General features: G+C 47.8%; 1 long non-coding RNA gene across 1 annotated transcript; it reads right to left on the reverse strand.

Annotated features, from left to right (window-relative positions):
• Positions 1 to 3852: 3852 nt before the first annotated feature.
• LOC132658321 (uncharacterized) lies at positions 3853 to 13401 on the reverse strand. The gene is made up of 2 exons (XR_009597764.1): positions 4893 to 13401; positions 3853 to 4430 (listed from the first exon to the last, which is right to left on the reverse strand). It is a non-coding gene; the product is annotated as an uncharacterized LOC132658321 (long non-coding RNA).
• Positions 13402 to 18248: the final 4847 nt, after the last annotated feature.

Consider the following 18248-nt stretch of genomic DNA (forward strand, 5'->3'; position numbering starts at 1 on the left):
AAAAATCAGGTGTTGGGATGATTTTTGTTTTCTTTTTTAATGGTGGTAGGGTTTCCAACTTTGTATGTGACCTAGAGGACAGAAGGAAGTGGATGAAAGGGAAAGTCACTCAGTCCTGTCTGACTCTTTGCGACCCCATGGACTCTACAGTCCATGGAATTCTCCAGGCCAGACTACTGGAGGGGGTAGACTTTCCCTTCTCCAGGGGGTCTTCCCAACCCAGGGATCGAACCCAGGCCTCCAGCATTGCAGGCGGATTCTTTCCCAGCTGAGCCACAAGGGAAGGCCGAAGTGGGTCCAATTTCTGTGGAATTCCTGGAATGAGTCCCTTGCCCTGGGAGTCTAGAACGGGAAGTCTAGAACGGGAAGTGAGTCAAAGAAACACAGGGAAAAGGAAAGCCACGCGGCCACAGGCAGGCACTGCCTTCCACATGGAGAGAAATGCCTTAGACGAGTCCAAACCTGCTAAGGAGGGGAGGAGAGAAAAGGACACACTTGTCCATCTGGGCTAATCAAGTCACAAATTGGTTTGTTGACATCAAGACACCACCTCGGGAGTCTCTTCTTGATTAAGAAGGAAGCGAGAGGAGGCAAGCAAACCGGAGGGGCAGGCCGGGCGGGTCGTTAGCTCAGGCTGATGGACAGGCGGAGTGGCCCGAGGCTCCTGTCCGCGGGCCTCGTCTCTCCCGGGCCTCAGAGGGTCTGTGGCGCTTCCGGGCGTGACAGTGAGAAATGGCTCTGGGACCCTCCTCTTCCATCGTCCCTCCCCGGGCTGGGGAACTGCGCCTCCCTCAGGCAGGACGGAAATCCCAAGCAAACCGGTTCATTTAACTCTAGCAAAACACAAATTCTTCAAAACAGGCAACCTTGAAAGGGACAAAGAGAATCCCGGGAGTGTGAGCCGCACATTCGTCAATGCCAGCTCCACCAGGAGCTGTGAGCATCCCTGCCCGTGTGCCAACCAGCCTCTGGGCGTTCTCTCTGCCCAGCGCGTGCTCTCCACGCCCGCGCCATGCACACTGGCCGCCTTTCGCGCGCAGCCTCGGGCCAGTGCCTTTTCCTGCAGACCTGTCCTCCTGCCGGGTTTCTGCACTATTTCCTGCTCTTATGAAGAAAATGAGAGATCTACCTGCATGTCCTCAATTGCTTTGCTTATTGGCTGTGTTGTATAGTTTTTCCCCTTTCTGAATAGCCCTTGCCACTTTTATAAATGGCAGGAAATAAACGGCTCAAATCTTTATTTTCAAGGATGGCTATACATGAGTATTCAAATCCAAAATTCATAATGACACAGTCCCTTATCCCTATATTCTCTGCTTCATATGCATCCTCTCTAAGAGAGAGATACAAACACACACACACAGTCACACTGCACTTGGGAAACTGACCTTATTCACTCTAATTTGCTCTAGGGTCCTGCCTCTTAGGCCCTAAATTGTCTCTGCATTTTCTATCTCATTCTCCAGATGCTCCTTTTCTTCAGCTTACAACTTACACAAATCTCCGGTAGCCTAAAAGATACCCTCCCTTTCCATCCTTCTGTCCCCCCCATACGACCCGTTTCTCCATCCACCTCCTGGAGCAAAGCCCAGCCCACAAAGGACACATTGGAAAAAACGTGGGAAAGACTCAGCGTTCCTTCCCTCTCTGCCAGCCCCGCCCTCACAGCCCAGTCCCGCCCCCAAAGGTCCACCCCTCACAGCCCTGCCCCTCGCAGCCCCGGCCTTCTCCTCCCAGCCCCACCTCCAGCTTCTCTCCTCTCAACTACAGAACATCCTTCTCATTGTCCTCCTTCCTTCACCCTATTTGCATTTAACCATATAAAAATTATTTTATGTATTCTATTTTAAAATTTAGCAAGAATCCACACTCACTGTAGGAAAATTAGCAACCGCAGGTGACCCAAAAGGGGAAAATTAAAATCACCGGCGTTTCTCCAGCCAGTAATATGCATTTTGGTCTCAGTGTATCTTGAATTCTCTTCTTTCTGCATGATTCTCTTCTTTCTGCGTGATCGTGATCACGTTATTTCCTTTCTCAGGAAGCTTCACTTCCTTCCCTTTGCTGAATCATTGCCCAATGATTCAGGCTCCCTGCATGGCACCCAGGATCTGGTCCCTCTCATCTGGCCAGACTCCTGCCCGTCCACAGCCCTCCACACCTCCACCCGTGCCCTGCAGCCACTTGGGACTCCATGCTCCTCTCTGAGCTGTCCCCCAGCTGCACTCTGCTCACTTAGTTCCCCCATCACCTCCCTCCACCCATGGGTAGCCTGCTCTTCAAGACTCCTTCAGGCTCCATCTTTCATGAATTCTTCTCTGACCCCCTGGTCAGAATTACTGGGTATCCCCTCTGTTGACTTCTGCCTTTTCTTAATTTTGTACTGGAATTAGCTGTCTGCTGATCAGCTATGTATTTAAACCAGAAGTTTCCTGAAGTCAGGGACTGTGTCTCAATCATCTTTGCATCTCCCACGATGCCTAGCACTGCACCTGGCACAGATGTTTATGGAGAAAAGAACATTTCCAACTCCTGCTGCCTCACACACATGTAGTACACCATAATCGTGGAAGGATAAAGAAAGGTATTGTTGCTGTCAGTCCATCTGAGATGCTTCTTGTTAATGCCTTTTCTCCCTCAGAAACTTCTCTGGCAACCTGGGTGTTTATCCTTGTGAGAAGAGAGACATAAAACTCTTGGACATGCAACAAAGTCCATCCAGTGATTAGAATCAAAGGAACAGACATTCCCATAGCAATGCGGATAAAATGAAATGAATGAAAAATCGCTAAAACAGAGTAGAAAGAGAAAGGACTTCCCTGGTTGCTCAGTGGTAAAAAAAAAAAAAAAAAGTCTGCCTGTAATGCAGGAGATACAGGTCCAATTCCTGGGTTGGAAAGATCCCTTGGAGAAGGAAATGACAAACCACACCAATATTCTTGCCTAGGAAACATAGAGGAGCCTGGCAGGCTACAATCCATAGGCTCTCAAAAGAGTCAGACATGATTTGGTGACTAACAATAAGAAAGAGAAAAGAAGCAATTCCTCCTTGGAATATCCCTTCCGTGCTTCTCAGAACAACTTCCCACACATTTCATTAGCTTTTATGTTCTCTCATGTGCTACAGGGGGTCATGAGAGTCTCATGTTCTTCCCTTCATCCCCTCCCTCTCACCCAAGGAACTCTTGAAATCAGTAAGGTTCCTGCTTCCTTGTTTGATGAAAAAGAGAATTCTCCATGCTTCCCCTTCACCCAAATTATGAGTTTATCCCCTCGAGTGTGGACGACGACCGTGCATGTAGTGGCCAGCCTCTAGGATGACGTCCAAGGGTCTCTGACTGCCGGACTACATGCCTGTGTGTAGTGTGTAGCCACTTTGCACAATGAACCAAGGCTGGCCTCGTGTGACCAGTAGAATATCAATGGAGTAATGATGCATCGCTTCCAAAACTAGGTCAGAAAAGGCCTTGCAGCTTCCTCCTCCATCTCTCAGATCAGTTTCTTTGGGGGAAGCCAGCTGTCATGCCATGAGGCCACTCAAGCATCCTTGTGGAGAAGTCCACATCGAAAGGAACCACATCCTCCCCTCAGCCCCCAGCACTGACTCGCCAGCCCCATGAGGGAGCCCCGGGAAGCAGGTCCCCCAGCCACAGTCTTAACCTCACATGGCTGCAGCCCCAGCTGATCGCTGACTACGCCTCCATGGAGACCTCAAGCCAGGACCAGCCAGTGAAGCTGCGCTCAAACTCCACACCCAGAGAAGCCATGAAGGATGATAAAAGATTCCTGTTGCTAAGGTGCTGTTTGAGGATGATTTGTTATGCAATGAGAGCTAATAAAATGCATTTGGTATTTTCTTTCATTTTATTCTTCAGGGTCTGTTTGTCCATATGTTCATGTGAATCTTGATAGGTTTTATTTGTGAGACTCAAAAAGACAAGACTTCATCGAGTATTGTGTAGTGAATAGCAAAGTACTTCCACCGGGCTGTCAAGTATCTACGTACTTTAAACAACGATTGCTGTCAACTAGGAAGCAGGTACCGCAAGGCAGCTTAGGAATATCAGTGTGTCCAACAGGAAAAAAGAGGAGTCCAGGTATGTCAGACGCTGCTGCTGCTGTCCAGCCGCTGAGTCATGTCCAGCTCTCTGTGACCCCATGGCCTGCAGCACACCAGGCTCCTCTGCCCTTCACTATCTCCCGGAGTCTGCTCAAGTTCCTCTCCACTGAATCAGTGATGCTACCCAACCGCCTCATCCTCTGTCATCCTTCTCCTCCTGCCCTCCGTGTTTCCCAGCATCAAGGTCTTTTCCAATGAGTCAGCTGTTGACATCAGGTGGCCAAAGGACTGGAGCTTCAGCAATAGTCCTTTCAATGAATAGTCAGGGTTGACTTCCTTTAGGATCAGCTTGTGTTTCAGACAGAGGTACCTTAATACAAGGGAATAGTTAAAATGTGTTAGAAAGGCTGGAAGAGGGAAAGGAGTGATGTCACCCGAGGAAACCGCTGCAATGCTTAGGTCTGAAGGAGCCAAGGAGAGACAGCATCATGCAGAGCCCGTGGCCACTGACAGCCGAGACTGTGAAGCTTTCCTTCCCGCCTTCCAGTCTCCTGCCAGAGCCTCCCGTTGGCAGAAACGAATAGGAAGCAGTAGGCAAAGGAGTCTGGGAATTGTAGTTTGTGAGCCTTTGGCCCTATTGCAGAGAAAAGATAAAAGACAGGGCAGATGAGGAGTAGAGAATCCATAGGCATTATTTGTCACGGGAAACAATAGCAGAAAAATGGAAATAAAGGGGTGTGTACTTGACAAGGTTTACTCAAAAATAAAATGTCTAACATGCGGTCACTGTTTGTGATCAGAGAAAGAGAAATCCAGGTCTCCCCACATTCACCTTCCAAGACGCAGTCCCGGGACTCCTCTGGTGGCCCAGGGGTTAAGACTTCGCCTTCTAATCCCAGAGGTGCAGGCTCAACCCCTGGTCGGGGAGCTAAGATATCACAGGCCGCATGGCCCAAAATCCAAAACATAAGACAGAAACAGTATTTTAACAGATTCAATAAAGATTTTTTAAATGGTCCACTTAAAAAAAAAATCTTCAAAAAAGAGACATTGTTCAGTAGCAACAGGGTCAAAATTCTAAATTCTTCTAAAGTGCTGCCATCTTAAAGCCCGTTTGATACATCGTAGAAGAGCTGTTCTGACTACTCTGCAGTCGTTAACTCATTTACCTGCTGCACATCTGCACAAGGTCAGTGCTAGTGGGGTCCATTCTGCAGGGGAGCAAGCTCAGTCCCAGGGGAATTAAGTCCCACAGACAGTGACTCGCAGAGGCCGGGTCCCAACATGGTTGCCTGGTTCAGAGAGTCCACGGCGCGGTCCTTCGTGCTTTTATCAGCTTGCCTAAAATGCGGGGGCTGCTCATCACTGCTTGTGCCTATGCCCAGAATGTTCAAAATAATAGTATTAAATTATAATAATACTGAAATACAAATACTATAAAATAATGAATATGAAATAATAATAGTGTTGAAAGGAACAAAAGTCAAGGCCTGTCCAAGCTCAAGCCCTGAGCTTTAGGGCCAGCTTTTCACCCAGCTGGTACAAATGTTCCCGCTACTAGAGTGCAGCCCATGAACCCCTTTGGAATTAGAAAGACCACGGTTTTGGAATGATCCGGGTCTCTCAGAGCTTTCTGAGTCTGGAAATAGCCAATCCAAATCTGGAGATGGTTAGTAACTGGTACCCAGGGAGGGCTTGTAAAACAGACCCAAATATGGAGCTGGTTAATGGCTGGTACCCAGGGAGGGCTTATAAAACAGAGAGCCGTGTGCTTGGGCAGTGACGAGACTCCAGTCAGAAGAACACTACACTCGGGGGGTTGTTTCCATCCAGTCTGCACCCCTGCAAAACCCTCATCATTTCAACAGGCTCACTTCAGTTCCTCTGCTAGAAGGGCAGAGAGGAGGAAAAGATTGGATCCTCAGAAACTTTATTCCAGCATCTGGGGCAACTTTATTTCTTTTCACACTTTGAGGATTTAATCTCATTTTTTAAAGTGAGATATAATTGATATATACAACATTATGTTACATCCAAGTGTACAACATGAGTTTTTCTTGTTTGTAAACAGCCGGTGACTTGCACCATTTTGAAATAACAAGTGACAGGGTCGTCATACCTTGAGCGATTCCAGGCAGAAGGGGGAGGAGAACAGAGCATCGCGTGGTAACACCAGACCCTCCCGCCCTTATCTTCTGAAGATGCTCTTTTTTCCGTGGAGACTGCACGCTGGCTCTACTTGGCATGCTTTAAAAGGAGGGAGGCAGTAGTGGAAGGTGTGTATTCCCAAATGAGTTTAGATGGCAGACCCGCAGTACCTGAGTCCCTCTGAGTCCAACACCAGAAGCACAGATGCTTCTGAATCTGCATCAGCGGCTCATACAGAGCGGAAGGGCAGGCCTCACTGTGCCCAGGAGCCACCACCCAGTATTTCAGAGCATCCTTGTGTGCTGGGTTGCACTGTTCAAGGTGACCAAAATGGATCCAATTCCTGACTGCCAAGAGGGGCATTCAAACAGAAATCAGCAACAGGGCAACATAGAGAATTACATGAGCTTTTTTTAAAAATTGAAGTATAGTTGCGTCACAGTGCTGTTAATTTCTGCTACACAGGAAAGTGACTCCGTTATACATAACCACATTCTTTTGTATATTCTTTACCATTAGCTTTGACTGTAATGAAAGGGATTGATTTTCATGTAGCTTATAGAAAATAAATCATTTTATAAACCTATTTTTTGATAGCCACGCAGCTGTGTGGTTATGAATGGAGGTACATGGAAAGAAGAATTAATACACAAAAGATCTTCTCAGAATGAATGGCATGTTTTAAAGAATACATGGTTCTTCCTTTGCAAGTGTGGAGCTAAAACAAAGCAACCATCTCTGCTGCAGACTTGCACCCCAGCAGGCAGGTGCCATCTCTACTCATGCAAAGGACACGTCTTCTCTCTGAACACCCAACTCAGAGAGGGGGTAACTCCCAAGCTCACGCTCACTTATACCAAAGTAGCCTCTTTGGGTTTTGCCCCTCTCTCTGTAATCCTCTCATTGTGTGCCGAGTTGCTCAGTCGTGTCCAACTCTTTGCTAGTCCATGGACTATAGCCTGCCAGACACCTCTGTCCATGGGATTTCCCAGAGAAGAATACTAGAACAGGCTGCCATTTCCTCCTCCAGGGGGTCTTCTCAACCCAGGGAATGAACCCGAAACTCCTGTGTCTCCTGCATTGCAGGCGGTAGTCCTCTCCTTAGGGTCTTTTTATAATACGGCTGTCAGTATGAAAAGGAGTTGGCTCAGCACTGCCGAGACTGATTTCTGAGCAGGTGTGACATTATGAAACGGGGTGAAAAATACCAAGTCACAGGTGTATGTCTGCTACAGGGAAGGGAAGCAAAGAGATGGGAGGACCCTTCAGGGTTTGAATTTTCACTTGCTGTTTCTATAATAGGCCTGTCCCTACTTGGCCCAGCATCTGCCTTGTTCTCTGACCTCACCACAATTTCTTTGCCCCAGAGGCCCCAAGCTGAAAAGATTTTATAGGTTGACATTAACATCTTGCTTAAAATGTCTCCAGAGATAATGCATTTTAAGCTCCATTTAGTCAAATAACATGACTACATATTTCATACACTAGGTTCATTTTCTTTGCGAAGTGGAACACCCTTTTTAACTTGTTTAATTGCTATTTATCCCAGCTCCTGGGGAAGTACATGACAACCACTCCAGTGTCCTTGCCTAGAGAATTCTATGGACAGAGGAACCTGGCAGGCTACAGCCCATGGGGTCACAAAGAGTCCAACACGACTTGGTGACTGAACAGTCACTCCAACTAGAAGAGAAGCGTCTTAGAACATTGCCTAATCTAGAGTAGACAATCAATATGCCTTGAATGCAGAGAAGGCAATGGCACCCCACTCCAGTACTCTTGCCTGGAGAATCCCATGGGCAGGGGAGCCTGGTGGGCTGCAGTCCATGGGGTCGCCAAGAGTCAGACACGACTGAGCGACTTCACTTTCACTTTTCACTTTCATGCATTGGAGAAGGAAACGGCAACCCACTCCAGTGTTCTTGCCTGGAGAATCCCAGGGATGGGGGAGCCTGGTGGGTCGTCGTCTCTGGGGTCGCACAGAGTTGGACACAACTGAAGCGACTTAGCAGCAGTAGCAGCATGCCTTGAATGAATGAATTCAGGCAGCTAGGGCCTGCCTGGTGGTTCTTATAAGCAGAGCGTATCTCTCATATATGTTTCTGTACCTACAGTCTTGGCTAGGATCTTTGCATAGAGAAGAAACTCAATACTGACCGCTGAGTGCACATAACCACTGATCACGAATCAAAGAATGAATGAGTCAACAAACAGCCCAATATCTCCGTGCCCATGTCCCTCTGCGAGCATGCATGCCACTTTAAGTGACTTGTAAACTCACGGTGCACTGACGGCTTTGTTGCCTCATGCTCCCGGTCCCACTCCTTAGAACCATCTCGCGGGAAGTCAGAGGGGAGCGTGTCGGTAGAGTCCTAGACATGGTGGCTCTTAGCAGAACTCCAAGTCCAGATCGAGGAAGCACTTACTCCCCTCCCTTCCAAACCACTTTCCAAGAATGTTTTGGCACTCTGCCATCAAAGGATGACTGCCTCATGCGGTGTAAGTTAGTAATATGGGAAATCTGATGATTCAAATGTCTTAAAGGAGGCAAAAAAAAGGAAAAAAACAGCCTTGTGACAGTCATCTCTTTCCTGTTCTTTCTATGGAGAACACATTGATTTTTATGAGCTGTTAGGACTTTATAAACTTCCTTTCTAGAGTGATCTATCAGTGTCAAGCATTGTTACCATCCTGTGGTTCCCAAATTCCTCTCTGGTGGGCAGTAATTTACCCTTATTTTTTTTCTCTGTGATAAACCTTTGCATGATTAGTGAGTCTCTAATTAGGGATTATCATCGCCTTGGAGGTCCCAGCAAAGAAAAACGTCAACAACCTCAGATGAGAAGACTAAACGGTCCCCTCGTACTCGTTTCTCTCCGAGCCAGACCCATCCAGGATCGTGTCTGCAGCCACTTGCCGCGTCTCTTCCTGCTGCGCTCAGTCGCTCAGTCATTTCCAGTTATGTGTGACCCCACGCACTGCAGCCCGCCAGGCTCCTCTGTCCATGGGGATTTTCCAGGCAAGAATACTGGAGTGGGTTGCCCTGCCCTCCTCCAGGGGATCTTCCCAACCCAGGGATCAAACCCTTTAGCCTCCTCAAATTTCATGGCACACCAGCTTGGTTAATTGGAAAGCTTTTCATAATCATTTTCATATGTGAAGTTAAGAGTTTCCAAAGGAATCATTAGAAATGCAGGGGTTTACTCTTGAAATACCAGATACTTATTTTCTCATCAGCTGACAATGGAATTTCAACATATAAAGCACCGTAAGAAGGCTTTCACCCAAAGTTGTATGTAGAGCGCTTACTTCTGATTGACTGTTCAGATACTGACAGTATAACCGAATGGCGTCTAGTTCATCTTGCTGATTGCACGGCATAACACTCCAGTGCTTTCTGATCACGCCAGAACTGACACAAAGGTTGGGACTGTATGAGTTGTTTTGTAGTCTTTTATTCACCTAATATCATAGTTTAAACATTTTCCTATTTAAGAAACTTCATTGAACTGTTCTCAAACGTAAAGATGAGGCAACCACATGGGTAAATGTATTACACGGCCAGAAACGGCAACTAAAATTTAGGATCTATTGGTTAATAAATTGACAAAGATGGGATATTTTTTTCCTTTCTTTAATGTCAGCTCTTAAAACATCTGGATATTACCTAATCCCAAATTGGTCAGACTATCGATGTATTTACCAACTCAGCTGTTTTGGAGCCCAGTCGTTTTGGTTTCTTAATGGCTGAATTATATCAACTGTGCAAAAATCCAGTAATCATAAAGAGAAACATGTTAGATATGTTTCTTGTTGAATTTTTAAGAAAGAAAATCTATGGTTATGTTCATGACATGAAGTGAAGATGCAAGGAAATTGCACCAACAGTTCTGTGAAAATACATCCTTAAGGAAAAATCAAGATGCAAGGACTATATAAAAATTTGAAAATCTAGGAAAACAAAATAGAAGGCAGTTGAGACAGTGCTTTCTCTTTCCTGGAGACTTCTTTTCCTTCTGGAAAAATAGGGAAAATTTTATCATCTGGGCCCTCTCCCAAGGACCTAACAGAAAGAGAACATATACAACAAGGAAAAGTAAGTCGCATTGCAGTTGATGACGCTGAGGCCAAAAGCAGTGTGAGAAATAAAATAATGGTATTGGGGCCGTGTGTAAGCTCGGGGGAGGGTAATAATGTTCTGAGAGTTTACTAAAACATAAAGGCATCCTCCAAGAAATGCCAACAGCTGCAGCTCTGAAATATCTGAAGTGTAAGGCTGGAGGCTTTACGAGGATTTTTTTTTGTTCACGGAAAAGCTCAAGTGGCTAAAGAAAATCTCTTCAACGCCCAGCACACCTAAATCAAATGAACGCTTCTGAGAAGGCAAAATCGTGGTCCCTCAGTGATGACTGCCTCCTAGTCCCTGGAACGTGGACTTCACTTTGCAGACGAGGTCAAAGACTGAGAGAGAGATTGAGAACCTTGGGTGATGCACGTGGGTCCAAAAATGTCCCTCCAAGTGGAGAACATGTCCCAGCTGCTGTCAAAGAGACGGGAAGGAAGGCGGAGACACTCAGAGCGTGAGGGCTGCAGGAGCTGAGGGTGAAGGAAGGGGCCCCAGGTCAGGAGCCACAGTGGCCCCTAAAAGCTGGGGATGGCGCTCAGCTCACAGTCGGCAAGGAAACAGGGACCCTGGTTTCACAACCGCAAGGAACTGAATTTACCAGCAACCTGAATGAGCAGGAAACGGACTTACCCCGACCTGCCAGGAAGGAATGCAACCTGCCCACGCGTTGGTTTTCACCTGGTGAGGCCCGTGCTGGCCTTCCGACTTACAGAACTGGAGACGAGAAATCTATGCTGTTGCCGTTACTAGGTGTGTGGTCGTGTGTTATGGGAGCAATGGAAAATGAACACAACTTTCATCAGCTGTTCTCTGCCGAGTCAGCCCAAAGTCAAACACAGCTCTTCCTCAACGTATGATGGGATTATGGCCTTATAAACTCATCATAAATTGAAAATTTCATTGAGTCAAAGAGCATTTAATACCCCAACTTACTGAACTTCATAGCTTAATCTCACTTACTTTTTGTTTTGTTTTGTTTTTAAGGTAGAGAAGAGAAAATGTGCTCTAGCAGAGGAAGACAGCAACTAACCCACAGCTTTGGAAATATTTTACTGCCGCTCATGGCTGCAATACATTTCATATTGCGTACCACTAAACGCAGACTACGCATGGGCACGTGAGAAACTGAAGCTCCTTTCGCAAAACGATACTTACCTTGCAGGCCATCCGCATCTCGAAAGATGCCCAGGAACGCTGCTGTCGTGCAAAGCTACCATCGTTAGCCTGGCTGCAGTTGTGGAGAACATGACCTTGCCCATCTGAGTAGGGGGAGATGAGGAAGGGAAATTCATAGGTTTGGGGTCTGGACTCAGGTAGGTCAAAGCAGGTGAAAGAAAGCAGAGTCCAGCTTCCTGAGACTGAACACCTCTAAGGATGGAGTTGCCATCAGCTGAGATGGGGAAGGTTGCAGGCGGGAATAGTGTCAGAGGGGTGGTCAGTTTTCCTGCATGTGGATCTGAGAGGTTTATTAGGTGCCCACGGGAGACAGTGTGTCCGGGGTAGGCAGAGCACAGTCTGGGGTTCAGGAGCCCTGGCCTGGAGACGTAAAGTGGAAGGATCAGTACACGTGTGGATCTGAAGGCAAAAGACGCCTAGACCAGGAAAACAATGCGGGGCTGGGCCCCACTGCACCCCGACGTTAAGAACTTGGGGAGAGAGAAGCCCGGCGAAAGGGCTGAGAAAGAAGAAGGTCTGCGTCAGGCTCTGCTGTCACCGTCTCCACATCCTCACCCGAGCCCCAGGATGCAGCCAGGAGCGTGCTGGCTCTTGGAGAAGTCCACGCCTCACTGTCCGAGTTGGGCTGGAGCCAGGGGCAGGCAAGGTGGGGAGCCAACCAGCAAATGCACGCAGCGGGCCTTCTACGCACGGGCGCCAGGATCCGTCACATCCCTGCTGTTGGCCCGTTCTCTCGCCATCACTGGTGCACACGAAGAAGACGACACAGCAGCTTCACCGGGTCCTGGCGAGGACTGAGCGAGACCCCCTGAGAGCACCCAGCCCAGGACACGCACCAGATGACCAACAGCTAGTGCCTGCCCTTCTTCAGATCACTAACCCTCAATCACGTAATCGGACGGTTCAGAAGCAGAGATTTCTGAGCTGTTCCTCAAGTGCTGCTGCTATTTTCACCTGTCCTCTCGCAAAAGGTTGCAGCCCAGTCCTGCTGTTGGGGAGAGGGCAGCCCTGAGTCACTTCCTCCCTCCCCTCGCAGGTCCTGCTGAGCCAAGCTGGACGGGCCTGGGCTGTCCACAGAGCTGCCCAGGCCACAAGAGCCCCTGCTTCTTGACATTCAGGAGGGTTTTCATAAAACCACAGGCCTGGCAGGAGCCTGGCCGACCTCCCAGTTCCTGATTTGATCACGCTTCTTCACCACCCTGACATCCACTTCCCAAAATTGGTCACTGCTCCTCCCAAAAGTGCGCAGCTATTAGCAGGTGGCTGATCTTAAAAAATTTGAGGTTGATGTATTTGGACTTCAAATAAGAGAGAAGACTCCTTCCTTTAAAAGATGAGGATGATGGCATTCTCACACATTCCATAGACACCACTATAGGTGAAGCAGATAACCAGTAAGCCCCTGCGATAGAGCTCGGGGAACTCTACGCAATGCTCTGCAATGACCTACATGGGAAAAGGATCTTTAAAAAGAGTGGAGATATGGATATGGATAACAGATTCACTTTGCTGCACAGCAGAAAGTAACACAACATTTTAAATCAACTATACTCAATAAAAGTTAATTTCAAAAATAGATTAATAAAAGATGAGAGTGAGGGTATACCTGTGGTCCACAATCTTGGCCACAGATCGGAATGACCAGAGGTGCTTAAACATAGCAATGTCTGGGTCCCGCCCCCAGAGACTCTGCGACAGTTGGTCTGGGGTGTGGTCTGAGCTTTGGCACGTTTTAGAAAGTCCCCAGGGTGATTTTACTGTGCGGCCCATGTGAGAGCTGACCTAGGTAAACGCTTAGGTAAATGTCCTTCCTCTGCCCCCAGCAGGTGTCTTATCACCTAGGGAGCCGCAGAGCACAGCTTGTCTTTCTCTGGCTTCCAGACTCTCCCATGTGCTGTGGGTGCGTGTGAGACAGGAGATGGAAGCATTTGCCTGGTCATGGAAGGCCATGGTTGTGCCAAGAAATCCGGGCTGGATCTCACTAAAACTTTTGTTGAAGGATTTTCTGAGGGTTTGCAACTTGGTCATAGGGAATGATGTCTAGTAACATCAGGGACAGTATATCAAAAAGCAGAGACATCACTTTGCTGACAAAGGTCTATCTAGTCAGAGCTATGGTTTTCCCAGTTGTCAGGTTCAGATGTGAGAGTTGGACCATAAAGAAGGTTGAGCACCGAAGGAGTGATGCTTTTGAACTGTGGGACTGGAGAAGACCCTCGAGTCCCTTGGACAGCAAGGAGATCAAGCAAATCAATCCTAAAGGAAATCAACCCTGAATATTCATTGGAAGGACTGATGCTGAAGCTGAAGCTCCAGTACACTGGTCACCTGATGTAAAGAGCCGACTCATTGGAAGAGACCCTGATGCTGGGAAAGATTGAAGGCAGGAGGTGAAGCAGGTGACAGTGGATGAGATGGTTAGATAGCATCACCGACTCAGCGGGCATGAATTTGAGCAAACTCTGGGAGATTGTGAAGGACAGAGAAACCTGGCGTGCTTCAGTTTATGAGATCACAAAGAGTCAGGCACGACTTAGCAACTAAACAACAGCAGCACCAGGGAGGATAAACTGGCCTGAAGATGGCTGGAGGAGGCCAGATGACCACTGAGATCCCGGTGAGAGCTGACAGGAGCCTGAAACAGGGTGGGGGCTGCGGCAAAAGTCAGGGACGAGGAGGAGGGAGCTGAGTCTTCACCTCCCGTGGAGCCGGCCCAGGACTGGTGGAGCCCATCCTCCCCACTGCCTCCTGGTTTGCTGGGGTTTTTGTTGGCAGTCCTCTGGGTCTTCACTGAATTCTATCTTAATCACAACCATGACCACATTTGTTATGGGTCATTTTTGCTCTGGGCCAGGTACATTAAGAACATCTGGCTTTACCACTAGAAAAACTGAGGCTTAGCAAGGTTAAGTGACCAGCCCAAGGTCACAAAGCCAGTAAGAGGTGGGGCTGGACCATTGCAGGGTTCAGACTCAGCCCTTGAACCACCTTCTCCCGCTTCCCACCTGTGACATGCAGGTGCCCCTCCCCCTGGCTGAAGCATCTCTTTTGGAAAAGAGTCTCAGAACCAGCCGTGTCTGCAGACTCATCTAATTTCCTCCCTGTCATTCCTGGCCAGCCCAGCCTTGCAGTCTTGGTGCTGAGACCAACGGGAGATGCAACTTGTGGTTACGTTGGCTTGATTAGCCAAACTCCTAATGTCGTTCGAATTGACTTTGTTTCAATTCAAACGTCCTCATAGCTGAAAATGCCCTCCACTCCTTTGAGTTTTCTGTGTGCCCGAAGAACTGAAGCTCCGTGATTTCTCCTTTTTGTCAGAAAAAACTTTTAAAAAATTGTGTTGGTAGTGAACTTAAACTTTATAAACCACCAGAAGTTCCTGTGCAAGACTGAGAGGGAATTCTGGCACACTTAGAAAAATCCAGAAGGCAGGGGGCTTGCGTTTCAAGAACTATGCTGAAACTGCTGGAAATGCCAACTGGAGTCATGGCCACAATAATGAATCTCTTAAGGTTTGCTGGTTACCCATAGTGACCCTTAATTTGCATTACGTATTCTGTGATTAACATTTAGTGAGCACACAGCACACAGCCACCCCAGGCTAAGGACTTCACGGAGATTACCTCTCATTCTGACACCACATCTTATAGACGAAAACCTGAGGCCCGGATAGGTTGAAGTAACTTGCACACGTTTTCAAGCTGGTGTGTAACAGAAACCGTACTTGAAACCAGACCTAACTTGAGCCCTATGCTCCTAACTATTAACTATATTGTTAAGATCATTGATTACAGGCAATTGTAAGCTGATTCGTATATTAAAGCGGCCACTTTTCACATTGCAGTTATTGGCAACATTCTCTCTGAGCTTAGCTTTTAAAAGTATGTATTGTGGAGTGTCTTTTCCTATAGATAGTATTGTGGTGTTCCATCTCACTCTGTAATTTGTAAAACGTCATTACTGGTATGTTTCAAGTAGATTTGCAGTCAGTAACAGTTAATCAGCGAAGGAGGAATGATGGGGAAATCATTTCTTCTCAAGATCTTTGAGCCCTGACTATCTCCGTGCTGTGGGGTTCTGTAATGGAGTCAGTCCTCTGAGCAGCCCAGAACCAGAGTCCACTCAGTCTTCAGCTCCACGAGGGGCACAGAGCCCTGAGTTCCTGGTCTAAAAGGCGAGGGGTCTTGCAACACCAGCCTTTCTGTGTTTCTCTGGGCAGCTGCTGGTGGTACACTAGTGACTCTCTGAAGAACCCTCTGGCCCTATGATCTTACAGCTTCACTGTCGGCTGTAATGTTCTTGTAAAAACAAAAACCCTTCTCTATTTTGGGAAACCCAATCTATGGCATTTATTAAGTCAACTTCTTGTTAAGCAGTGGATGCAATAAGATGTTTCTGAGAAAGCGGAATCATCAGAATGCAGGCATTCACATCTTCTGAATAATAGGGTCCCCTGCTTACGCCCCCTGAGAAGCCAGGTGACTCGGAAGGGCACCCAAGAGCACTCAGTCAAGCCCAAGTGCGCTCAGCCATCCCCTTCATCAGACGGCTTGGCCGGAGCCGCCTGCTGGCAGCAGCGCTTTCTCTGCAGACTTGAGTGTAACTGCAGTTTTGGAAAAAAGTAATCTCGTCGCCAGTTTGAAAGAGCTCCTCGGTGGTTCCTTGAGGGAAGCTGAGCCTGTTGGTGACATGCATAGCTTCCTCTAACTCAGTTTGGAGAGGGGAATGCTTGTGTGCTAGGTGGTATTTAAATTGTGGCAATTCTGAGATTTTTGGTACCCAACTGGGAGCTCCTCTGCCAGACAGAGACCCAGGGGGTAGGACTCTAGACAATTTCACTAGGCACAGGGTATGTACTCAATGCGTGCTTGTTGAATGAACGAGCATATTAATAACTGCTTAAAATCCAGGATCCAAAGGGGGCTTCGAATTCAAACTTAAGTTTTACTTTATAAGAATTTTGGGGGAAGCTATGTATAATTATCTCCATATTCTATATATTTTATAGATTCTTCCAAGACTGAAGAGGATGGAGTGGTTACTGTTGATGGTTGCTAAGATCTGCCAGTAGGATTTATGCCTAAAGCATAAGGCTTTTTTTAATATAAAATAATATGTGAACCAAGGCAAGAAACCAGACAGGAGAGAAACAAATGCCAGAAGAATTTTTCTCCTCTGCTTAGGTAGAACTTAAGGAGGCTTTTTTCAGGTTTAACCATACAGGAGAGTCTTGTAAAAACTCCAATATGCTATTCTATTGCAGTCAGCTGAAGTAATATAACACCCCAGCACGTTAAAAAAAAAAAAAAATGTAGTGTCCAAGTTAAAACAATCCCTTTACTGTAAGTATTCTTCTTCAGCTGAGATAAATATAAAATGGGCCTTCTAGAATTAACATAAATATCTGGAGAACTTTTTTTAAACGTCACCCCCTTTCTTGGTCAGGACAGAGTGTCACATGTATCCGTGTGTCTCCTCACCCCCCCCCACCCCCCGTGACCAGGCTGAGCACACGTCCACTTGCACGTGGGACAGGACCATGGTGCAGTGGTGGCTGCCACTTGGAAGCTTAAATATGGGACGGTGGTAAAATGGATTTTCCACACAGTCTGTGTCAAAACAGCATCACCCCTGCTCCCTGTGCACTGGCAGAGAAAAGCCTGCCGTTTCTTTTCCCAGGATGGGTCAGCGTTAGGGTTTTCCAGTGACAGGTGGGGAAAAAAAAATCCCTCCATCAAGTGGCCGAGATGATTTGCTGCAGTTTCAGGGAACGGGGAGGTCCTCTCAAGAGCCATCACTAAGGGCAGGCAGCGGAAGGGGCTGGTAGCAGCTGCTGTGCTCTGAGACGCCCTTGGGAGAACCGCCGGCTTCGGTCTCCCAGCAGCCAGAATCGCAGCTTCCCTGGGACTCCTGCTCAACCAGATTTTCTGGGAGCAGACTTCTCCAGCCCTACTCAACTGCCATGCGCTTCTCCCAGTTAAATCTGTTCTACTGTACTTTGTGTCTGCTTTTTTTTCTGAATGAATTCTGACTATTGGAACATTATCATCTTATTGGACATTTTAGGGAAAAGTGAAAATTTCAGGTCTGTGTTATCCAATCTCCCTTCTAGGTCACCCTGAGCCCCAGGTGACCTCACTTCTGAGTGACCCTGCGCCCCAAGTGACTTCACTTCTGGGTGACCCTGACTCCCATGTGACCTTACTTCTGGGTGACCCCCAGCCCCAGGTGACCTTACTTCTGGGTGACCCTGAGCCCCAGGTGACCTCACTTCTGGGTGACCCTGAGCCCCAGGTGACCTCACTTCTGGGTGATCCTGAGTCCCAGGGTTCTGGGAGGCCTGGAGGGGAGCTATCCAGCTCCTGGGGGTAAACTGAAGTCCCACCTGGGACTGAAGGCCCAAAGCATGGGGTCCATGGGAGTCAGGGGAGGGCAGGAGGGGACCAGAGGGCTGGATTGGCAGCAGGGAGCAGGGATGGGTGCAGACGGGGACCCCAGAAGTTCAGCAGAAATGACAGCCGGGAGGCGGGACCTCTGCAGGGTCTCTGGGTGGGTGCTGGCCACTAGGCTGCTGGGTTGGTTCTCACAGACAGGCTCTGCTGGCCAGAGGGCAGGGAGAACAAGGACGCAGACCTGGAAGCTGAGCAAAGATCTTGTCCTCATGGGGCAACGGCATCACACACAGATTTCACTTGCTCAGATGACTGAACTAGAACCTGTCCTTTATATAATTAAATA

Source organism: Ovis aries, chromosome 20, assembly GCF_016772045.2.
Source record: "Ovis aries strain OAR_USU_Benz2616 breed Rambouillet chromosome 20, ARS-UI_Ramb_v3.0, whole genome shotgun sequence".
Lineage (NCBI taxonomy): Eukaryota > Metazoa > Chordata > Mammalia > Artiodactyla > Bovidae > Ovis > Ovis aries.